Here is a 25,939-nt window from a genome sequence, read left to right on the forward strand (position 1 = left end):
ACCTGGCAAAAGCCGAGGAGAAGAAAGGGATGTGGACCAATTCAACAAGAAGGAAAGGCAGAACTAAGCGCTGCTAAACACCGACTGTGACCTCGGCACTGATTCTGCAGCTCGGCCCAAATGTGTTTGGAAGCAAAAACAGGGAATATCTGATGGTTCAGGCTGAACCCTATGCAGTTGCTGGTCGCTGTGGAGCGAACAAGCATGTGACGCATTTATAAGGCTTCGTAATAACGGACGCATACCAAGTTTTCATTTCAACTCTGTTGGACAGCACGGACTTCAAACTTTATAAAAGTGGTGTTTTTATATTGGTTTTGTGGTTATTTACTTCAAAATAAAGCCAGAAATAAGATCAGTCATTTCCACCTTATTTTGTGGGGTCTAAACGTACCACATTTCAGAACAACCAATGAAAATGTGTTGATGGCCTGTTGCTAGGTAGAATGGAGACACGCGGAAAGAGACGAGGGTGGGGGGTGTGGATATGGCAAGAGACTAGGGTGCAGCGATGCTGTGGATTTGACTAGTTTTTAGATTATAAGTGTGTTAGTTAGAGTTTGTGGTGTGTGCAGGGTTAGTAGTAGTTTTGCTAGCTATCGCTACATGGCTTCATAGCGAGCGCTGACACACTGAGAAGAGAGACTGGGATGGTCATTTAAACCTGACTCCAAAGGGTTAATATTGACTGTTTGTCATGTATTTAAAGGTCAGGTCTGGTTTTTCTCCCAGTGGTTCTGATATGATGGTAATGATAAGTAGCAGCACAGGAGCTCCACAGGGCACTGTACTCTAACCTGTCAAATAACACAGAAGTACTCAGATTACTCTGGAGCGATCGGGTTTATCAGAGAGGGAGACGAATCTGAGTACAGAGATCCGGTGGACCAAACAAAGGGGAAAATCAAAAAGGAGATGATTTAAAGAGAAACTGGGATAAATCAAACTCTATTTCCATCCCGGGAGAAGAAGTGGAGGTGGTTGAGGAATTTAAATATTTCTGTGTCCATCTGGACAACAGACTGGACTGGAGACGCTGCAGAAAGAGAGCAGACTGGAGGAAGCTACGGTCCTTTAAGGTCAACATGTTGCAGATCTTCTACAAGTCCAAACGCAGCCAGATGTATATTTTTATAAATTTTGGCTTCATTCACACAAAAACTCTGTTTAATGTCAATAAAAACACTTGAGTGATATTAAACTCAGACCAAAATGGAGATTTGAGAAAACTCCATGTTTGTGTTGAACCTGAGAAATCAAGAGTTTAAGGATGTTTTCACCCCCGATAGTCGACTGTTTATTTTTATCTAAATAGAACCAGAATTTACCGGATAAAATTGTTTGCAGAGCACAAATAATCAATTTGACTTTGACTTTTAAGAGTTGACAGCGTGCAGATAAATTATAAATAAACTGTATAGAGACAAATTAAAGGTAGAGGAACAACACATGTATCTGCAGTCTTGTTTATTATAAGAAAGAATAAAGTATTGTTGTAACAAATATGTTTATTTTTCTGGCTGTGAGGTTCGTTGTGTTCAGAGAGAAAAAGCCTTGGGACAAAACGGTCAGTAAATGACTTGGTTTCAAACGATTAATCGTGATTAATCGATGATTGACATAATGGCCAGCAAATGTAGCAATCGATTAATCAATAAGTGGAGACTCGAAAAAAAGGACATTTACTGAAAGAGCAACATAACTAGAGCAGTAAAACAAACTAAATGTATAGAAATTTAGCATTTGGATAAAATAATCTTTGTCCCAAATGGCAGTTTTAATTTTCTATCAAACACTGTTTGCTTTCTCGGTTTCATAAAAAAAAGTTTTTCTCATGTTTATGTTAGAAATATTTCTTAACTGGAAATTTATCCTTTGCTACAAATAATCAAGCGTAGACTAAATGAAGGCTGTGTTATTGAATTTTGGGCAGTAAATATATTTTTATTTTAAAAAGTAATTGAATTACTTGCTTATTTGCATTTTTAATGAATTTCTAATGTTGCATAAATTAAAAATCTGCAGAATCTGACAAATTTCAATCCAATAAATCATCAGAATAATTGTTGGTTTCTGCCCTAGAACTCAAAACGTTTTTATGACATTTAATATTGATAAAAATCTGTTTATCTCCCTACTTTCTTTGTGTTTTATTGTTTTCTTTACTCTTTGTGCTGCAGTTGATTTATTCCTCCTGCTGCACTTTAGACAACTAACTTGACTTATTTCCCGTTTGAAATGTCGTCTTCATTTCCTGCTTCCCGACTCGTCCGTCTTTTTTCTTTTTATCGCTTAACTCTACATCTCTGTCTTGTGTCTTTATCGCTCAGCCTCTTTTTAATTTTCTCTCCTCCGGTCATCGAGCCAAATCCGAGTCTTGGCTTTTCCTCTCCTGCTTTATTGTTTCATTTTGCTGATTTCTGACCGAAATCTTGCCAGTTTTAGGTGTTGAAGAAATCCTGAAAGCTGAACGGAGGCCAGTGTGTGTGTGTGTGTGTTTTTCGATGATGTGTGTGTGTGTGTCTGTGTGTGTGTGTGTTTGTGTGTGTGTGTGTTTTTTTTGATGATGTGAGTGTGTGTGCATGTGTGTGTTCTGCAGCGGGGCGATGAGCTTCGAGCCAGAGGTTTGAGGCAGGGAGGGAGTTACGGGAAATGAAACCAAGTTGAACATGAAAAGTTTTGCACAGACAGAAATAAAAAGCAGACAGGAGTCTGAATGAGGGGGTCACATACTTTCATTTGGTTTAATTTTTTATCATCTGCGCTTCACTCTGCTGCTCCTTCCTGACAGGCAGCTGGATCAAACTTATTGAAGGGAAGCAGAAATGGGGATATTTTCTGTAAAGAGCCAGTTAATGGTGTAGTTAGAGTCTGTCTTTATTGATGATCACTTAAAGCTGCAGTAGCAACCAAAAACAACCAATCCGAGACAGGAGGCGGGACTTAGCGCTGTCAATCAATCTCACAAATGTGCTAATGGCAGAGAAACAACTTACTGTAAAAAAAAGAGTTTTTCCGTCATCATTGGTGGCAATGCTCAGGCTGGACGATGAAATGTTCCAGAGGTTGTTGAGATAAACAATGATATTGTTGTTTTGATAACATTTTCCAGTAATATAGTGGTGTAATAATGCAAGAACACATTCAAAAAGATCAATAAATGTTAAATTTTAACAAACATTTAACACTGGAACTGGGAGACATTTTAAATATCAAAAATAAATAAAACAAAACAACAGAAACAACAAATAAAATCAATAATCACGTCTCAAAATTGGACAGGAGACTTTTGCGAGAAGGAAAAGAAAAGAGAAAAAGAACAAATAACTGAGTTTATTATGTGATTAAATAAATTACTGACAGGCTTAGCTATGCTAACTAGCATTAGCATTCTCAACATGCTATGCTAGCAGCAGCATAGCAGAGAGAAGCCATTATTACATTACGTGAAAATAGTCTCAATAATAAAATTGTTTATCGCAATAAGTAATGAAAATTCATCATCCAGCGCATTGTCATCAATCATGGCGGAAAAGCGTTTTTTTTAATGTAACAGTAAGTTGTTTCTCCGCCATTAGCACATTTGTGAGGTTGATTGACAGCACTAAGTCCCGCCTCCTTGCTTTGATTGGTTGCTTCTGGTTATCACAGGGTGAAGGTGGAGGAGTTTTTATCTCACAGATGATCTGTCTCATGTTGTCCTTTACTGACATGGTGACAGTTTCAACAAATATGTAAAAAATACATATTTTTAATAAAAGTTTCACGCTGCACCTTTAAGGTCCAAACCCTCCACCTTTCGCCCGTCTTGTGTCCAGCCTGGATCTCGTCTCGTCGCTCTGCTTCAGTCGTAAACAGATCATAAAGGCATGCCTCCGCTAATGAGTCGACTAAAGACAGAAACAGATCCGCTGCTCTGCTCTGTGCTTTATAGTTTGGCCGACTCTGCCTTCATATTTTTTTTATTTTTTAGGGGAAACGTTGCGGAGCTGCAACCGGCCAGGTGCTATATATTAGTGAGCTGAAGCCTTTAAACCTGACGGTTCTATGAAAGGCGGATTAAATGTCGGGAGAATCTGAGTTTCCACAGGGTTTTGTTGAATGGTTTTCAACGCAGATGATTTCACCGTTATTTTGTGAATCTGTTTGTGCCGGTCTAGTTTCTGTGTTGGCTTAGCTAAACTTTTATTAGACTATTGCTTTCCTGAGCTTGACTGAGATCATATTGTTCTCATTTAAACAGATAAATGTGTGGAAGAGACAAAACTTTCTCCAGCTGAACAAAACTGAAGTTATTATCTTTGGACCTAAAGAGGAACAATCCAATTATTGCAGCTGGAAACCAGCAGAGTTCAGGCCAGAAATCAGGCCTGAACCTCCAGAGACACATAAAGACAGTCACAAAGACGGCCTTCTGTCACCTGAAGAACATTAAGAACATAGAAAACTCATCCATGCGCTTTGCTTAGAGTTGCTTTTGAAACATTATAAATGAAATATTAATCAGTATTCTGATATGTAAAAATGGCTAAATGTGTTGCTTCAATTGTTGACTGTTCTGTGACATTGTATTTTTTAAATTTTATGATGTAAAACACTTTGAACTACCTTGTTGCCAAAATGTGCGATACAAATAGACTTGATTGATTGATATCTGTAGTCGGATTGATTGCTGTTCTGCGTTTTCCATTCTACAATTTGACAATTTGAAAATAATTTTGCTTAATAGGAAAACATCAATTTAGAAAAAAAACTAATTTTTTAGTAAATGAGGTGGGAGTTTTTTTTGGCCGTGTCAAAATTGTTTTATTTCGCAAAACTGCAATAAAAACACTTTTTTCGCATCATACGAGTCAAATGATCAATAATTGGATGTTACTACTGACAGAAACAACGAAGAAGACAACAGGAAGTGGTAGGAAGAAGATGGCGGCTGTGTTTTTTAATAACTTATCAAAGTGAACAAACTTATTCATGTGCGGTTTTGGCTGCATTTCTTGTTTAATAGAAACACCATAATTGCAAAATTATGTTTTTATCGACGTAAACGGAATATCGACAAAGTTTGTAATGGAAACGCAGCTACTGGTTTTCACATCACACCAGCTTTAAAGTCCCTACGCTGGCTCCCAGCAGCCCAGGGAATAGACTTTAGTTTATAAACCACTGAACGGCTCAGCACCACGATACATTAAAGATCTGCTGTTGTCATAGCAACCTTCCAGACCCCTCAGGTCAAACATGGAGAAGCAGCTTCAGCTTCTATAGACCACAAATCTGGAACAAACTGCCAGAAAACTGCAAAACACTCAAAACACCGAGTTCATTTAAATCTAGACTAAAACTCCACCTGATTTTGAAGCATAATAAATGAGACATTGACCAATATATGTGATGTTTTATTGTGTATGAGGGTATTTGGCATAATGTTTCTTAAGTGGTGATGGTTTTTTTGACTATTATAGTTAGTTTTAAGTACCTGGAGAAACCCCTCGTCTGTGCAGGTACAGAAACTCCATGCAGGAAGATATTCTCACTGCAAGGCAGCAGTGCCAACAACCGCTCCACCGCCGTCAAGATTTCTGTCAAATAACATCAATAATTTCTCAGTTTGTAGAGCAAAAAACTGAAACAAGATGAAAGTAAAAACTGAGGAAGGCAGCCTCGGCAACGGAAAGTTAAGGAACTGGATGTTCTCAACAAATACACCAATAAAAGCTTTAAAATTATAGTAATTACTGATATTAATGGCCCACTTTGGTATTTCTGCAGCGAGGACAGTCAGAAAGTCATGTAATCATCCCAAACGTTTGCCGCTTTCAACATCTGGCAGTAAATAAATATAATCGAGCGTCTGAAATGGAGGATCCCATGTAACAGCGAAGATTAAAGTTAAAGCCCCATTGTTCCACTGTTGGAGACAAAAGGCTTTTTACAAGTTTAACGCTCATCTATCATCGCAGATTATATGAGAGGTGGAGGCAGCGAGGAAGCCAGAGGAAGAAACAAAACTGAAATGCCTCGGTTACTGCCGCTACCCATCTCACTGACATTTTCTGCCTCATTAATTCGCTTTTTGTCTCTTTTTTCCCTCCCTCCCTCCCTCCTTCATGTGGGAAGGAAACTCTCCTGTCCGTGCCACTCGGAAAGCCGCTGTTGCCAACAACAACGCGGGACGGCCCAGGCGCACCGGGAGACGTATGAAAACCGGACGGGTTGGGAAGGAGACACGGATGGACGGACGGATGGATGGAAGTGGAGAGCGGACCCGCCGATCGAGGTGATCCAGAGGGCAAAGCACGGACGGGTGAAAGAAGAATAACAGATTATGTTCTCAGGTCAGAGGGCAGGAAGAAATAAAGCTTCATTAATTCTCATTAGCTTAAAACAAAGACGAAACGATTCGAGCCTTCTGCCATAAACGCCAAAATCATCACAATTAAAGCCACGGAAATCCGATTTTTTTTTCAAATGCAGGAAATTTAACATAATTTTGTTCATCCACATCAATATTCACTAGAGCTGCAACTAACGATTTATTGATTAATCGATTAATCGATTAATCACCAGAACAATCAAATAACAAATATGAAACATTCTGCAGATTTGTGGGCGATGTTTAGGAACAAAAAGTAAAATCTTACCAAGTATTTATGTCTAGTTTCTAGTGAAAATATTGCAGTACACCTGAAATAAGACAAAACTAACTTACAAGTAACTTTTCAGCAAGCTTTAGGAGCCAATAAATGATTGTTTTAATCAATAATTTATTAATATTGATGAAAAAGGACTAGTTCCACTGGCAGATTACTTCACTTATGGGAAAAATGTCATGTTATAAGTAAAATATGAAAGAGGTTCCTTAATATTCTATCAATATTAAGGACGTATTTACCTAAAACAAGCCTCCATATCTTGCTTAAAGTTTCTTTATTTGTCTTTTTTTAAGTATACTAAGATATTTACACTAGAAACTTGACCAAAAATACTTGGTAAGATGTTGTGTTTTCGCAGTGAAAGTATATCATTAAATCACAATCTCTAAATTATTTGTCTTTATTGAAAGTAAAGTGTGTTGAATTTATCAAGCAATATTTTCCTGTCACGGTGGCTGCCACTAACGATTAATCAATTATTCTGATGATTAATCAATTAATCAGATAAGAAATTGGCACATTTTGCAGATTTTTCTTTTAATGATTTACGTTTTTTTTAATGCAAAAAAAGCTACATATATCTATTTATTCAATAATTTAGCAGCAAAAATAAGCAATAAAATGTTGCTTATTTTGTTAATGTTACAATTAAAATGCGGTTCATTGCAATTAATTTGTTTAAAATCCCAACCACTACACAGATGTATTTAAATGATGTAATAAAATGTGAACTGAATACATTTTCAGCGCTTTAGTTTGCAGGTTTTTGGTTTTGCAGATCTCAGGATAAAATCCCTCCAGTTTTCTATTTTTGCTGTTTATTTATTTCAAACGGGACAATGCACATCACATAATATGGCAGAATTGGCCATATTCTTGTCTACAATGTGCCTTGTTCACTCAATTAGCAAAAAATTAAAGTTTCTGTTTTAGTTCTTTTTCTCCAAATTGCCCCAGAAGTGTGTGCGCTCACAGAGGAGGTCAGGCAGTAGGGGAGAACTTTATATCAAAGCGTAAGAGGCTAAGCTAGCTCAGTTTTGGTACAATCGCTCCCTGGTGACCCGGCGTGTGCGTAACGGTGCATAAATTGTTCCAGCATGATCATAACAATGTCATCAGAAACTTGGGAAAGCCTGAGAACAGGCGGCCGGCGTTCCAGGAGGGCGTCCGCTGCCAAGCGTCGCTCAGCCTGCAAAGCGCTGCTTAGTTCAGATCATGTGTGTGATGGATGTCTGAATGCTTGTGTAAACGTACGTGGTAGCATCCTGCTACTCCGCGCTCCCCGTGTGCGTTTAATGTTTATGTGTGGAAGCCAGAATTATAGAAATCTCAGAGACTGAAATTCCTGGGTTTGCTTCCAGGCTTCATTCACCGTCTGCAAGGTCAGGGCCGTAAAACGCACACGTGCACAGAGACGCAGCTAAAAGGGTAGCCGGTGTAACGCTGATGAACCGCGTCAGTATAAATCCAACGGTCCCAAAATAATACGAGGACCGCCACAAAAATGTCAGCAGTCTACTTAACCCCCTGGAAGTGCAGCGAGGGAGAACAACAGGGAGAGGGAACACTGACCGAAGGATAAACAGAGAAAGAATGAGGAAAAGGTGGCCAGAGTTAGCAGACGAGGAAGGAAAAAACGACCGGAGGACGGAGTTAGAGGTCAGGATCCCACTGAGGGCCAAGAGTCAACCAGTGAGGGGTTTTCAGATCCACTAAAGCAGGAAAAACCTCCTGAAAATGAGGAAGAAATGACAAATATTTTCGCTTTTAATAGTGTATCAGACAGAAAACAGTCTTTACAAAGAGGTACAAATGGTGTAATAACAAAGGTGCTCACGATAAATCAGATTAAAAATAATAAGTCTGCTAGGTCTGAACGATATGGCTGAAAAACATTACAATAAAAGCATTTCATATCAGTTGATATTGATAATTATTGATTCCTTTTTGTTTTAAATATCAGAAATACAACCAAACTGGTGGTGTGACCTTTCCTGTTTTATTCAGTTTCCAAACTACCCCTCTGTTTATTTTAACTGACGCTGTGGCAGTTACTCCTCAGGTCGTTGCTAGGTAACCATAGAATGAGTCAGTTGCTAGGCAACCAAAGAGTGAATGAGCTAGTTGATTCCACCAAACTAGATTAGCTAAAAAATAGAAAATTTTATGTATTATGTATTGATATTGATCATACAACTATCATAATATATGTTGTATTGTTTTTTATTTATTGTTCCATTAACTGATTTATAATTAGATAGTAAAACTGCTTAATATGGAGTTTCTTGAACCAAAGATGGTTAAGGATTCCCTTTCTACATTTTGTTTTCGATTTGTTTAAAGTATAAATTATTCAATGGGGTATGAGAGCCAGGCTAAGATAAAAATTAATAATAATAAAAGTACAAGAAAAAAGTCAAAACTCCAATAAGTCACAATGATACCAGAATAAAGTCGAACAGGAATGAAGTCCAAATAATTTGGGAATAAAGTTCTGATGTTTTCAGAATAAAGTCAGTGTTCTTTGGTTACCTAGCAACTCACTCACTCTTTGGCTACCTAGCAACTCACTCACTCTTTGGTTACCTAGCAACTCACTCACTCGTTGGTTGCCTAGCAACAACCTGTTCAATAACTTGTGCAACAGAAGTTAAGTTTTGCCGCCATGCCTCATAAATGCTTAAAACAATATATGAATTAATTCTTGCATTATTTCAATTTTATTCTTGATTTTTTTCTTTTATGACTTTTTCCTCACAATATTATGACTATTCTTATAATTTTATGACTTTATTCTCTTACATTTCTTAGCGTGGCCCTTATACTCTGTTGTAAAATTACAACATTTGTATTTTAAAATGTTTAATTAAGTGTTTGTGAGCATTATTTCTTGGTGTAAAGTTTATATTTGTCACCCGTAACCTGCTATAAAAACGTGGCTTCGCTGGTCATCTGAATAAAAAAGCTGCTGGCGATAATCTCAACCCAGATCAGGTTTTACTGCGATGCAACAATCAGGAACAGGCTGTTTCTCCCCCAACCAAAACTGATCTGCAGGAAACATCATCATATTTTCAGTATTCTGACGCCAACACATCTTGGTTTTAGCTTCTTTTTTTTGTTTGTTTTCCAGTAATTCTCACCCAGACTCTCCACGTCCCGTTAAAACCGAACGGCTCCATCAGCCCGGACTTGTCGCACGCCGCCTGCAGTAACCCAAAACTTCCCTCCGTCTGCACGCCTCGGCTCGCCCTGACGCGGCCCGGCGACCCGACCTCGCCCTCCACGGTTTAGCTCTCCAGTAACTTCACACAGAGTTGAACCGCAGGCCTCCGTTCGAGTCGTGTTCATAAAAATGAGGTACGTCAGCACCGACACCACAACAGAGAACTGAGGAAATAGAGCTTTGAACTATGAGAATAAACGCAGAATATTAGCAGAATTAAGACGTAAAGTTACTAGGGAAAAGTTGTTTTGACAGAATTATCAGGATCTGAGGTGATCAGACAAACAGACTCAGTTATTTGCACAACGGCTTTAAAGTCCTGCTACTGGTGATTATTTGATGCTTTTGGGTTAAAAGAAAAAGTATTTCCTTATTTATAAAACCGATACCAAAGCATACAATCCTCATTTTAGAATATTATTGTTTTTGAAAGAATTACTACTTTATTCTCCAAATATTACAACTTATTTCTGGTTGTACTTTGTCCTTTATATCCTATTATTACAACTTTATTGTCAGATTATTACTTTATTCTTGTATTGTGACTTTATTCTGATAATAAAATTATTCTCACAACTTTATTTTTGTACTAACGACTCTATTCTGATAATGAGTTTATTTTCATATTACAACCTTATCGTTGTATTATTACTACTTTGTACAACTTTACTCCAGTAATTATGTCTACTTTTGTATTATTACGACTTAATTCTGGTAATATGATTATTCTAGTGTTACTAAGACCTTAATGTTGTACAACTACTTTCGTATTACGTCTATTCTGGTAATATTTTGACTTCATGATCGGAAAAAGCGCTATACAAGTTCAGTTCATTTATATAAATTCAGTCCATTTATACAAGTTCAGTCCATTTATATAAGTTCAGTCCATTCATTTCTGTATTGCACTAAAAAGCCGACTATAAAGAGAAGATTCTTCATTTTTTCTCACAACCATTGGGCATACAGGCGGTTGCCCAGGGCTCTATTAGGACATGGGTTTGGGGGGGTTGGGGTTGTATCAGTCAATGTGGACTTGGAGATTTTTGCTTGGTGCTAAGAACAGGCTGGTAAATTTCTGTGTTTTGTGTAAGACTTAATCCCAGATTATAGATGATTTTTAATTGACTTCTGTGCAGCAGAAAGAAGAACCACCATCGTACTGAAAGGGTTTGTGAGATGCTGGCTGTAGCTAGATTACACATTTATTTAAAGGGTTATTTGTACACTTTAAACTTTTGCCTGTTTTCCCTGTCGAAGCTGAATGATTACATTGTTTTAAAAAGGCGGTTTCATTTAAAGACTTCATAATCCATTTTATTATTGTTTATTTTTTACTTTGAATATTTAAAATGTTTCCCAGTTCCAGAGTTAAATATTGTACAGCATAGTTATATCAACTGCGGCAAAGACAAAAAAATAAAAAAGTTCTCCAAACTGCTTACAGAAACCATTGGAAACAATAAAATGCATTTTTTGGTCCATATTAACACTTCAACCCACTTTCGTGTTGGACTGTTTCCTCTGCGGTCGTTGGAAGGTCGTTCCGAACAGCCAGGAAACATCCGTTGGGTTTCTCTCAGTTCACAACCCTCCCCTCTCCAATATATTCTCACATTCTGAGCAGTTATCACCTTCTCAGATGTTGGAGAGCAAAAGGTCTTATGGATTCTGGGAATGCTCCAGCGCCGTACACACAGACTCCCACCGCCCCGGCTCTCCGGATGGCCCCGTTTCCCTCTTCCTCCACGCTCTCAACGAGCGACTTTGTGTTTGTTTTTGCGTGGCATGAATGCAGGCAAACATGGTTATTTCCCTAAGTAACACAAAGTAACACACTTATATCTGTTCCCCTTTCTTTCTCTCTCTCTCACACACACACACACACACCCACCCACACACTTCGTCCCAGAGTAGGCTGACCTGCGAGTACCTCGCTGAAGCCCGCCAATAAAGCGCAGTGGAATTGTTGGAACGCAAGTCGACATTGCAGTGGTTTGTTTGGATAACCTCTTACTGAGCAGAACCAACACACACACACACACACACACACACACACACACACACACACACAGTGCAGCACGGTATTTTGCGTTTACAGCCTTCTAAATGCGGTAGGACCTCAGCACCTCACACGGCCCCCAACGTTGCCCTCTGCAGGTTCAGACTCTGTTTTCCCAGTAATTATCTATCGGCCTACCAGTCAGCCAAACAGCAGAAACACAAACACCATCAAACGGGAAGGAAAGCAGCTTAAACCACGTGGAAAACTTCAGGAAACGTCTTGATTACAAATGAAATGTGACTTCGACCAGCAGCGTTATTTGTTCAAAGGACAACATGCTGTTCTCCGGCGTTATGCGTGAAAACTCAATTACCTAAAAAATGGCAAATCTTTGTTTTATTTTTCACCAACAAACGTCGCCGTTTTTTCACCTGTACAATGCAGACCCAGCCAGGGTTATGGCACTGCAAAAACTAAATCCTACCAAGTATTTCGGTCTAGTTTCTAGTTCAAATGTCACAATACTCTTAAATAAGACAAAACTGACTACGAAGCAACTCTTTAAGAGATTGTTCTAAATAAATAATTCCTTCATATTTATAAAAAAGTGCCAGTTCCACTGGCAGATTATTTCCAAAAAATGTCTTATGTAAAATAATCTGCTTGGTACTTTTTAAACTAATATTAAGGAATAATATACTTGAAATAAGTTCTTAAATCTTAATGCTTAAAACTTTCTTGTAAGTTATTTTTGTCTTATTTCAAGTGTACTAAGATATTTATAACCAGACTAAAAATACACGGTATATTTTGTTTTTGCAGTTCACCTCTGAATTTTTGTAACTTCTAAAATGTTTTAACCCCAAAATGTTTTTGTTTTTTTCAGTTTTTCGACCTCCTAGCACCAGACTTGAGCTTTATATCCAACGGTTTTTTTTTTTTAATATATTTTTGTACTCGCACCAAGGTCCGCGCTCCAGAACTTTATGACGAAACATAAATATGTAGAAATTGTGTAACATCCTCCGGTTTGGACCCACAGGAGTCGGTTTTGTTTTGTTTTCCTGGCAGCGTGTGCCTGAGAGAGAAGCCCTTCTCCGCCTGCTGTGTGAGGATTTACGGGTCTCTGGGCTCCCACTAAAAACCGAATCTTCTTTACCTTTTACCTCGGCGTGACCCTTGACTCAGACTGGGTGGACGCGCTCCGTGTGCGCCGACACCGTGCTAACAATGTCATCTTTACCTCAGCCTGACCTCTGCACACATGAGCTGACAGTTATCACCTCTTTAACTCACAGACTCTGGACTCACTTTCTTTACAATCTCTGTGTGGATGCTTTTATGTAAGGACACCACATCAGGATTATGGTTACTTCTCACCTAATCCCAACCCTGACCTATCAATAAAAACCCTCTTTCACAATATAAAGCATCGTAATGGTCGTATTTTTCACTCCATACCTCAAAGGACCTTTCTGAGATTTTGAAAGTATTTGCACATGAATCGTCTACAGATGACGTGAGAGAGCAGAGACACCCAAATCATGCAGGTGTGCCTCATAGATCATCTGCTGCACCTCATCAAACACTAGAACATTCTCCAAACTGGGAGCCACGACTGTAATTTTTTAGGTAGCAAACGTTTTATGGCCACAGTTTGGATGTGAAAGAAGCTTAAATAGGATACTTCAGGGTAAATAAATGTGTCCAGAGGAGATCAATCTTTATTACTGATTTAAAGTGGACATCTTTAACTTTACTGCATTACAGCCACGTCCAAAATGCCAGTTAGGACACGAGCGAAGCAGGTCAGGATGAACAGATTTACATCAACATAGTTGGTGTTTCACTGTGGATAAAGAAAGTTTTTATTGTTGACTGCTAATGCAGCAGCAGTCCAATGTCAGGAAAAGTTGGCTAGAATCATTGAACGCTGTGAAAGCAGAACCAAACATTTAACTTTATAACCTCTACAAAATGTTTTTACTTCCAAATCAGTCAAATTATTGAAATTTATGACTGATCAGTGATCTCTGGAGGGATTCAAACTACACTAGGCTAGGTTTTCAAATGCTAACCTTCATAAGTTACAAGAAATTTATGCAAAAAAAATGAAAGCTGTATTTATGGAAAGTGTGTTTTAATTTACCAGAACAAAAACAGGAGTCTTATTAATTATTTAAGTTTTTGTCAATAATCTCTAGAGGGTTTCAAACTATGCAAAGCTAAGCTTCCAAATGCTAACCTTAGGGAACTTCAATAAAATTTAAGAGGGAAAAACGAAAGCTATATTTCTGAAACGTGTGTTTAATTCACCAACATCGCAAAAACACAAGTTTTATTGTTAATTATCAGTTATTGTCAGTGATCTCTGGACAGTTTCAAATTAGGCTAGGCTAGGCTAGGCTAGGCTTCCAAATGCTAACCTTAGGGAACGAAAGGTAGACTTATGGAAGGTGTGTGCTGTGTTTTAGTTTACCAACGTAGTAAAACAGATGTTTTATTGTTATTTTAGTTTTTGAATTCTCTGTGATTTCTGGAGGTTTCAAATTATGCTATGCTAGGCTCAGCTAGGCTTACAAATGCTAATCTTTGGAACTTACAGGAAATGTAAGAAGGAAAAAGGAAAGTTATTTTTACAGAAAGTGTGTATTTAAATTTACCAACATAGCAAAAACAGGTTTTTGATTGTTAATTATTTTAATATTTGACATATCAGTGGTTTTTGGAACGTTTCAAACTATGTTGATGCTAAATTAGTTTAGCTAGTAGTTAATATTGACCTGGGTTGACTTTGTTCAGCAGTAGCAATCAATTTGGAATTTAATTAAACTTTTAAAGTTTGGCTTTTTGGGGAGTTTCATCAGTGAAGTCAATATAGATTCATTATTGGACTCAAACAGCAAATCTTCATTATTTAGTTTTTATTTCATTCATTAACCTTTTAAAATGAACAAAGAAAACAGTTGATATATTGACTGATATATTATTTTTGTAATGACAATCTACTGGAGCCAATATACTTCATTACATGTTGATTTTTAAACAGATTAAACCATTTATCCAACTAAATAACACATTTTTAAAGTGCTGTGTGTACCGTGACTCCCCAATCAACATGGAGTCACGGATGTTGTGCTGAAGTTGGAAAATAAGTCAAACTATTTGGGAAAATTTGGTTAAAAAACCCCATGAAAACCAGTAACATCTGTAAGCAGAGCGCCATAAGATGTCGGCACGCCAGCGATTGTTTTCTCATCTTTTGGGGACTGAAAAGCGTTTCGTTTAGTGATAGTCTTACCAGATACCAAACTCAACCTTGAGTGCAGCTCTTCAGTGCCGGTGGTTAACGTTATTGTCTTCACACTGGTGTCTTTTTGGCCTCAGATGCAGATTAATGAAAGACGGTCCGACCGCAGAGATTTCACAGATATCCGATGTTTTATTACCTTTACATACAATATCTGCATGTGTTTTCTGCTTCCTTTCCCTTTTTTTCCACTGAAATCTATTTCCTTCCATGCCGCGATGACCATGCAGCACAAAGCGATGCGTATTTCCGTGTGTGTGTGTGTGTGTGTGTGTGTGTGTGTGTGTGTGTGTGTGTGTGTGTGTGTGTGTGTGTGTGTGTGTGTGTGTGTGTAAAGTCTCTGGAACATTTCTAATTTGGTGTGACCATGGATGTTTTTCAGATGAACCCATAGTGTCATCTTCTCTTTCTCTTGGTAAAAAGCAGACAGCCTTTTGCACACGATGAGCTTAAACTTAAGACCTTAAACTCATCGCATGTTGGCTCCAGTCTTACCCTGGAACACACAGCTTGCTAATAAATTGGAAAATTTCTTGGAATATCCATCTGGTTTGTGAAACATTTGCTCAAAAGGTGAAAGGACAGCTGGAACTGCTTTAATATCCCAGCAAATGAAGGAGAAACTAAACTCTTGGCCTCCTGGAATTTGAAATGTTTGATATTTTTACAGAATCAAACTTAACATGCGATAATTACCTGTAATGTTAAAAAAAAAGGACAGTCTTGTAATTTATCCAACAGAGGAATGAAAAAGTCCAGAGTCAGGAGAACCCGAGTGTGAGACGGCTGATATTTAAGAAAACATTTTTGTTAAGTTTCTCATAAGGACTGGGCAGGAAAAAGCACATTATGCCATTATCCCCAATTTTAAAGCCAGGATTTGCAGCAAAGTCTCAATTTGCTTATTTAAAACCAATTTGAGCAAATTTACAAAGATTCGGAACAGGCAAAGCAGGTTTTGGAAATGCCGTCAGTCCTCTCAAATGTGGCTGTTTTCAAAATGCTTCACTTAGCGTCATCAAACAGCTACGTTTAAACCAAACAGTTACATGTACTCTATAAAATAAATTAGATTTTTTCCCACTGTCTGCCATAAAATCTGACTAAAGTTCCTTGTTTTATGCCAGTAATGATTATTAAAATGGTTCCAATTTGCTAAATGAGAGATTTAGGACTGAAAACCTGCTGCAGACTTGCTACGTCTAGGACTGTCCCAATAAAAAGAAAAATCAATCACATGATAAATTAACTCAATAACTTCCATTCGCATTATTTAGCGTTTTTTCTCTTTTCTCTATATTTTATGAAAAAACTAGACAGCAAACATCATCAGTCTGGTGTTTTGGTCTCAACTAGAACAGTTTTGTATACAGAGACTTTATAATTAATTTTATTTGTTTCATTTTATACATTTAAAATGTTTCCACTTCCAGTGTTAAATGTTTATTAGACTTTAAAGTTTGTTAATCTTTGAGAATGTGTTCTTGCATAATTATGCCATTATTTCCATTGTGTTAGTTGAAAATGGTGTCGAAACAACATTACCGTTTTTATTTCCCCCAGTGTATTATAAGCCTGGCGGGCCACCAGGCTTTACTTGACCCCCACCAGGCTGAGCATTGCTTATTTTAGTTTCTTTTTAAGACTTTATAGTTGCTGTTTCGGTATTAATCTTCCAGTCCTCCAATTACACATAATTATGAAGTGATATTTTAAAATTTCCTGTCAACTTTAAACATTTTTAACTCAGTGGGGTCGGGAGGGTTGCTGGTGCCGATCTCCAGCTAACGTTGCGGGCGAGAGGCGGGGTCACCCTGGACAGGTCACCAGTCTGTCGCAGGGCAACACAGAGACACACAACCATGCACACACACACTCACACCTAGGGACAATTTGGAGAGGCCAATTAACCTGACAGTCATGTTTTTGGACTGTGGGAGGAAACCAGAGTACCCGGAGAAAACCCACCATGCACAGGGAGAACATGCAAACTCCATGCAGAAAGACCGGGGCCGGGAATCGAACCCAGAACCTTCTTGCTGCAAGACAAGAGCTCTACCAACTGCGCCACTGTGCGGCCGAAACCCAACATTTCAGATGGAAACTATAAATGCAGGACTTGCAGCTTTTATTCCTGACACGTTTCACAATAAGCTCTGAGAGCAAACACCAGCTACAGTTCCTCAAAAACAGCAACACTGACTGCAGTGAGGAAGACGTCAGACGTTTTCCTTTGATGATGAAGAGCGCGCTCTGCTTGGTCCGGTCCAGCGGGTCAATGTGGCGTCCAGCTGAAATCAAACGGCTCTGACCGTTCTCTTACCTCCGCTGTTCCTCCCCTCCTGGCAAAACTCGCGTTTTCAGGGAAGGCGTCTTGGGAGAATCTCGCCCACCTGTGTTTTCTGAGCAGATTGGCTCATTTCACCAACGGCTCTGTTTTACAAGCACATGGACATGATCACTGATGGGTAAATAAGAGACGGAGCTCGGCCGTAAATACCAGAAACGATTGTATGTGTACTCATGCCTTTTGTAAGTATGAGACGGCGCAATAAAAGCTGGAGGAATGCGCTTTTACTCTTTAACGAGGTTCATCGAAACAGCTCAGGCGTTAAGTAACAAGTCTCCTCACACGCAAGTCGGGGAAAAGATGGAGGTTTTTATTGAGAAATATTTATTCCCAGTGTAATGAAACAGAGAACATGGATTTTTTCTGGATGCAAATCCTTGGAAAAAGCCGAATGCAACAAGTCAGCCTGTAATTTTCCCAACATTTTCAGACGTTTAAACAACGTTTCCATCGTAATGGTAAGGCGAATTTTGAGCAAACTTTTAATAATGTTGCAAACAAAATACAAATTAGGCAAGTTTCCTCACAAATGGCTGTGATGAACAGGAAGTAGATTTTGCAAACTAGCTTCAACCTCTAAGAAAAATGGAGGTTATTAACGTTTCCTGAATCTAACAAAATAAAACCTAAAACTGAAAAACATTTTCATGAAATGACTTAAATCAAAATGCAAATTATTGGGGAAAAACTACAACTACCTGGTTGGTTTCAGCAGGTATAAAGTGCAGTTATGATGGAATCGATTTTGTGTTTTTCTCCACACAAGCCGTTTACGTCAACAGTCGACAAAAAACGGTCGCTAGTCGCTGCAAACGTTGGGAGAAAACGACGGAGGAGTCGCTTTGTTGTTCAATGATAACTGAACACGTTTTTTAATCAAGTATTCATTACACAATCTATGTCCAAGTAATCCCAATACTTTGACTTTTTTAAATTCTGCACCTAAAAATTACAACTGTTAGTATAACTAATGCAAACTAAACAATATTTGACTAAAATAACATTCAATAAATTACTTAACTAAGAGTAAAACAGTGTTTGGTTAAAAGTGCTGAAGTCCTGAAATCAAATTATCAACCATTTAATATTTAAAAATTACATAATCAGATTAATCAAAATATAAAGTAAAATGGAAATTTGGATATTTTAAGGATCAATAAGAACAATAATTCATATAAGCAACAAATAAATAACAAAATCAGGCAAAAAAAAAAAGTTTCCAAATCAGTTTCTTTTAATAAAAAAACGTATGAAACTAAAAACCTGCAGGCGTCTGTCTGGTGAATACTTGATTAAAACATGTTTTGTTTTTCATTCAGTGGGAAGAAAATCCAAAGAGTAGAAATGCTTCAAAATAAAATGACTCAAGTAAAACTAAAAGTAAAAATACTTCTAAATGTACTTTTTTTTTACTCAAGTAAATGTAACTGAGTAAATGAAAGTAGTTACAACTAAACTCTGATTACATTTCGAGACTCTGATCTTCCAGAGCAGCTCCTTCAGACTAGCCAGCAGCAATTAGCAAACCTCTGGTGAACAGAGAATCATTACAGGAGCCACTTATTAATGTAACGATGGTAAAAACAGAGGAGCCATGTTGCAATGACTTCCTGAAGGCAGAGTTTCACAAAGAGCAGGAGCTTCTTAAAGAGACAGAAACCCAATTTTAAATACAATCAAAATTTCCTTTAAGTCATATTTATATGATTTTTATAACAACTTAGCATTGCTATAAAATGCCACCATATGTCTGGAAAACTCATAAAACTCCCTCTTTCAAAACCAAAAACATTTTTCAGTACTGAAATAATGTGAAACTGGAATAAGTAGCTACAAACAGAAACTTAAAACCGGATTTAAAACAACTGATGGTTCAATCAATCAATCAATCAAATTTTATTTGTATAGCACATTTCAGCAGCAAGGCAATTCAAAGTCCTTCACATAATTAAAATAAAAACAGCATGTGACAGAGAATAAACAGTTAGAAAGACAAAGAGAATAAAAAAAGAGGTTAAAAAAGCTAAAAACATTAAAACCTCCACCCCTTGTAGGACTTTAGTTAAACGTCTTACACCTCAGAGTTTTAGTTAAAGCGCCATTTAACATTGATTAATGATTTAAATGATGGTTCCTTCAACTTTGTATTTTCTTCAACTTTTCCAGTTTCTGTTTAAGATTTCTCAAGCGAACCAAGCGGTGTTTGCGTCTCGTTCAATCAGGTTTACCCAGAAAGCCGACGGTGAGAAGCTAAAAGAAGCCTCCAGAAACCCAGAGACGTCATCCTGCGCCACATCGACTGCAGCTGATATGAAGGTTGGAAAGGAACCGAACGAGTTTCATGAGAAAATAGGAAAGTTTCTCGAAGGAGAAACATTCCAGTGGCACGAGATGTTACTGCCAAGAAGAAAGACTGGACCGGACCGTAATTTGTTCTCTGTTCCTGCAAAGACTGTGACCAGTTTCAACAACAGTTAAAGTGTGAGAAAAACGTGACTTTGGGCCAAGAACAGCTTTAAGTTCATTTATTTCTTGACACAAGTATCAGAAATACTTCTATTTTTCTCTTGTGTCAACATCTCATTGAAGAAAATCCTCTTTTTGTAAATGTTTGTTTTTTTGTCAAAAGTTGTTCACATTTTATCCAGCTTGCACAACTTACATAAGTTTTATGAGTTTTTAACACGTAAAACCATTTTTAAAACCACAAACCTTGGTAATCACGTACAAAAGTAACACATTATTTTATTATTCCTACGCATAAATTCATTTTTGGTGCTTCAATGTTCTTTTGCGAATAATAAATGAAAAATTCTCCTAAATCACACATTGAAACACGAACTGTTACGTAACAAACGAGAATCTGTTACAGCTGCAATAAAAACGGTAAAACACCATGACTGGGTTTGGAAACCAACTGCAAGCAGGAAAGGTGAGAAACGGGGAAATGTAACCTCCGGGTCCGGCCAGCGCCCCGGTTATGGATTTTAATGAAGGCGGTCGGGAGCCAGAGCGAAAAATAAATAAAAATTTTAAAAAATTTAACGACATCTTCCTTTGCCCGCGCTCCAACTTTCCAACGGAGTTCCAATAAATTCGGTTCTGGTATTTTTATTTATTTATTTATTTGCATTTAATCTTGCAGACAAACAAGCGGCTCTGATCACGAACCCGGCTGGAAGTAAACTCAGAACTTAACGGCGAGTACAGCCCATAAAACAGATGCTGAGAGGAGAGAAAACAGCAGAATTTACAGGAACAGAGGAAGAAAAACGAGATCAAGGCGGAGGAAGACAGAGGGGAGATTTAATGACGGAGTAAAAACTGAGGTTTTCTTTCCAAACCTGAAAAGTTTCTTCTTCTTGATTCCCCCTGATGATGGTAAATCTTATATACCACATTATACAGCCTGCAGTGTGAATAAATCTACAGAATGTTTTCTCTGCTCAAGTCGAATATTTTTCTAATGAGTTTTTTTTATTTTTTTATTTTGGTTTTGAACCCGAAACACACATCATCAGACATATGGAAAGGCAATCGAGCAAAACGCAGAGGGCCTTAACCAAACACTAAATACTCATACTTTGATGCACAGCCTTTTTTTCACTATTTATTCATCGAGCACACTTGTTGGTACATAAATCACAAAATACGGAATGAAACGCACTTTCTCCGCTTTAAAGCCACCCACCTTGCAAAACGCAAAGTAGAGAAAAACACGCATTCCTGGCAGGGAAAGTATGGAGGATGCTTGTTAAGGCGTGTGTGTTTTCTGCAGCAGCAGCAACAACAAACTAACAAAAACATTCCGGTTTTCATAACGCTTCCAGGCAGATAAGAGAGGTGGTGACCTCCATCACTTCCCTGGATCTCTGCAGAGTGTGGAGGAGCCGTATCTCCAGATCTTATCTGTCATCTTTTATCACTCGCCTTTTATTGTTAGCGCCTGCTGATTCGCCTGCCAAACAACACGATCGTCTGAGAGACAAACTTCTGGCCTTTGCTTCACCCTCCACAGGTGGGTGAAATTTGGGTTTCTGAATATTTCCAGTCTGTTTCTTGTTCTTAAGCTAAAATAAACGGTGGGTTCATCTCGGTTTGAAGGAGAAACGGATAAATTCTCATTCTGGAGTCAAGCTAGCAGCTACACAGAGTTCATGTGACCTTGGAAGTTATAATCTGGAGACGCGTTGGCCCGCTTTAATCAGACTCTAGCTCGTTTGTCTGGAAACTCCAATTCGTTTGGGAAGTGAGAATGCAAATTTAATCCCAAAACGGACTAAAGAAGCAAACTCTGACCCGTCTGAAAGCCTCGGTCCCGGTCCGGTCCGGTTTGAGGTGAACTCTGACCAGTCTAAAAGTCTAGGTCCCGGTCCGGTTTGAGGTGAACCCAGGTGGCCGGACGATGGTCACCCTTCTCCGTTCGCACACAGCATGTTGGTGGAGAACGTGGTGCTAAATGACCTGCAGACGACCTGATTATCAGGTACGTAGGTAGATGGGTCAGTCAAACTTTAACAAACCAGCATTCTGACAACTATCCCAGCATGCACCATACGCTTCTTCTTCTTCTACGGGCGAAAATTAAGTCGGCGGCTGCTTACCGTAGCTGCTAGACGTGTTGTGGCTCAATATTGGTCCATATATAAGGCGCACCGGATTATAAGGCGCACTGTCGGCTTTTGAGGAAATTGAAGGTTTTTAGGTGCGCCTTATAGTGCGGAAAATACGGTATTTACTTAAAGATAACTACCATAGCACAAATAAGCAGTTAACATATCGTTTTATTAAAATTTTATCTGTTCAAAGATTTTCATTTAAGAAGTTTCTCTGGACTGTGTGTGCAACTGGTTTAATAAAACAAAACTGCGGAAATGTAAGGTACTACGGCTAACTCATTGCAAAGGTTGCTATGGCTAACGATAAACCTCAAACTTACCGCTTCTAATTTTGAAGATTTTCCATGAAACTCCAACCTGAAAGCAACGTTATGTAACAGCTGCACACAGACAAGCTAAAAGGGGCTTGAGCTAACAAGAACTGCATGCCAAGCTAACACCTACACAGAAACAAGCTAACAACTACAAAAAGTTAAGCTAACAGCTAACAGTGCAAACAACCACAGCTAACAGTTATTCAGAGTGAAAATAACCGTTTTTCAGGAACAGCAATACCGCTAACAAAACAAGCTAACAGTTACTCAAAGTCCAGGTCACAATAACTTAAAGTGAAGCTAACATCAATCAAGCTAACTGATATTCAAAACCATACTTAGGTTGAAGCTAACAGCTAGTTAGTCATGCTAACTCAAATTCAAGATTGGATTGAAGTTAAAACAGCTCAAAAGATTCACTGAGCTTGAAAACAATATATTATATAACAATATTAAATGTTTTGTTTGTTACTTTTATTATAATATATTTGAAAAATGACTTCATGTTCACTTCTGAATTTGTTATTATTTTGTTTAGGTTCATTATGCACAACTTTTATCTGTTCGGACTTTCTTGAAAACATATTTTGAAACTATGATCAATTCAACAGCTGCATTATTTTACAGTATATAGTTTTTGTTTATAATGAAATACATTTTCAGACATAAACTAAATTACTACTGTTGTCTGGTTTGATCCAGAATAAGGAGAATATTTACGTTTCAGGTATAAAATAAACGTCTGTGTCATTTGTTCCTGCTGCAGATGCTTCTCTTTGTGAGTCAAACGACTTTGACTCAAACATCGATCTGATTTATTATGAGGTCACTTCGACATCATAAAAGCAAAACTACTTAAAGCTGCGACCTGCATCGTCTTTTGTGTGCTCATAACCAGTTGTTTACGTTTTGGTTTCCAGTGTTGCAGACGTAAATAAAGAGTCTGCAGGGATTTCAACACCGCTTTGTGATTCCATCTGCCTGGATGCCACAGGTTTCTCCGCCTCATACACAATAAACATCCCGTTATTTAGTCTACCAGCCTGCGGCTCTTCAGACATTTGTTGATGTGAGACCTGGTACTCGTAATCGTAGCCGAGTTTGTTACGAGGAAGTTTGTTCTTTGATGTAGATCAGAAAAGGAAGTGTTTGGAAATGTAAACTTGGAGGTATTTGTCTGTGTGTTTAAGTAGCTGAGACCGTTTCTTCTGTAAACAAAGTTAACCCTGTAGAGGTGGTTTTCTGCGCATTTACTGCTTCTATGTGCGCTGGACGTTAAAACGTAGACTTCGCTGAGGCTTAGTTCATCTCCTGAATATAATTCTGGTTCTGTTTTGTTTTGTTTCCCCACCAAAATGAGTCCAAAGATGATGCAAGTGCTTATTATCAAAGACAGTTCAAACCAATTGTTTTTAGCCAAACAGCATGACTTTGACATTGAACAGAGAACTGGGTTTGCTAGAAAACTAAAGATTAACATGAAAAAGAAGGAAAAGTTGATGCCATTGCAAAGTAAAATAATAGAGACTTTATAATCAATAAATCAATTAAAGTCGCATGATTTAACTTCTATTAAAAATATGTTTTTAAAATATTTGTTGAAACTGTCACCATGTCCTAACACAGTTTGTTATAAGACAGAAAACCTGTGAAAAAATTGAGCTCCTTTGCTTTTTCCCATTGCCAACTAGAAACAACCAATCAGAGCCAGGAGGCGGGGCTTAGCGCTGCCAATCATCCTCTGTGTGGTGGTGTTACAATTCATCAGTGCAGCGAGAAACAGTTTTTCTGTAACAGTAAGTTGTTTCTCCGCCAGTAGCACATTTACCATTGCAGCGTGTTCACAGGGTTGATTGCCAGCGCTAAGCCCCTCCTTCTGGCTCTGATTGGTTGTTTTTGGTGCAGGTGATCGTAGCTCAGAGAGGCGCTGGAGGACATCGATCTTTTCACTGATAAATTGTCACAACATGGCGACAGTTTTAATATGTATAAGAAAAACTTTTAAAAAAAGTTAAACTCCAGCTTTAAATAGAACCTTTCAATTGTTTATTTATTTTGTATTAGAAAAATCCCAGTTTGTGTAATTTTTCAATGAATTTTGAAAACATTTAGACACAAATGCCAGTCAATACTATAAACTTTACAAAGGGCTGAAGCCCAGGGCACCGAGTCATTTTTCTTCATTTTTATTTTTTTAACAAATCTGTGTTCTGCAAACATTTTACTTTACATAAACCTCACAGATGAGCTTTGTTAATATTTTGAGATTTTTATTAAAATAAAAATATTGATGAATTTGAAAATGAGGAAATTGTACTAGATTTCTTAAGGCAACAATGTGAATATTTTGAGGTGGCCTAGTCAAAGTTTATTAAGTCAGATTAAGAACTTGTGGCATGACCTTAAGCTGGTCGTTTATGTTCAACATATCACATTTCCCCCCCTTAATAAATTAAACCATTGCCTTAAAAGTAATTTTTGAATTTCCCCAGTCTGTCTATTATATGTACATTTATTTTGGACAAACTGCTAAATTTAAATGTTGAAAATAAATGTCATCTGTAAGAGGGAAAAACTTTTTCAACACTCCAGGGTTGGAACGAGTGTTTTAAAGATCCCAGCTTAGAAATACAAACCTTTAAAGTACTAATTTTAAAGTGTAACTAACCCGGCTCTGAAAGCGTAACTCCGCCCACTTTGGAATCTAGAAACATCCCAAAGTGGGCGGAGCCAAGAGACACAGAGGGGTCAGACCAAGTGTGGGAAAAATGTATGAAAATGTCAGATCGCTCAGAAACAAAGATAGAAACCCAAACAACCTATTTCAACAGTCTATTGAAATAAAAGTTGACTTGGAGGTTTTGACTCTTCACTCTGTTTTTCCGTGATGTAAAAAATATTTATAGGATTTTATTTAAATTTGTTGAACGATCATCGCTTTCTCCTTTTCTGCGGATCTGATTTCAGAGGCACCAGCTGAGATTAGATGACCTACTTTGTTAATGGGAATCTTTGCAACCTAATCATAACCAGCAGGAGTTCATGAACTGGAAGAAAAGCTCAGAGTCAGATTACTTACAACCGTCTAGTTTCCCCAAATAACACTTAAAAAAAAACAACATCAGTCTAAAAGCTCAATGTGATTAGAGTCCATTTTTTGGGTAATTTTTTAGACTTTTTCTATATAAATATCTAAATATGCTTCTCGTATATCACTTGATCTTCTCCTGGGCTACAGACAGAAACCATCGTGTGAACTTTTACTCTGCTCTGGGATGGCTCAGGTATTTTCTATCTGTGTGTGTGAAGGTGTGTGTGTAAGCGGGAGCAAGAAAGAAAGAGTCAGGTGTCAAGTTTAGCCCCTGATCGACCCAACCTGGGAATGATCCGGTCTCAGCGGGGGAAGCCAAAGTGTGTGTGTGTGTGTGTGTGTGTGTGTGTGTGTGTAACCCAGGGATG

At 38.0% G+C, this 25,939-nt stretch overlaps 1 long non-coding RNA gene across 3 annotated transcripts in view; it reads right to left on the minus strand.

Annotated features, from left to right (window-relative positions):
- Nucleotides 1-25,939, minus strand: part of LOC145548705 (uncharacterized) — a 96,418-nt gene that overhangs the window by 31,639 nt on the left and 38,840 nt on the right. The window contains exon 3 of one of the 3 annotated variants that reach the window (XR_014084713.1): nt 5,480-5,582. The exons of the other annotated variants lie outside the window; for them this stretch is intronic. This is a non-coding gene — a long non-coding RNA (uncharacterized LOC145548705). The remainder of the gene's footprint in view (nt 1-5,479; nt 5,583-25,939) is intronic. 3 annotated transcript variants of the gene reach the window in all.

The sequence above is a fragment of the Poecilia reticulata genome, chromosome 18 (assembly GCF_904066995.2).
Source record: "Poecilia reticulata chromosome 18, P_reticulata-male-v2, whole genome shotgun sequence".
Taxonomy (NCBI): Eukaryota; Metazoa; Chordata; class Actinopteri; order Cyprinodontiformes; family Poeciliidae; genus Poecilia; species Poecilia reticulata.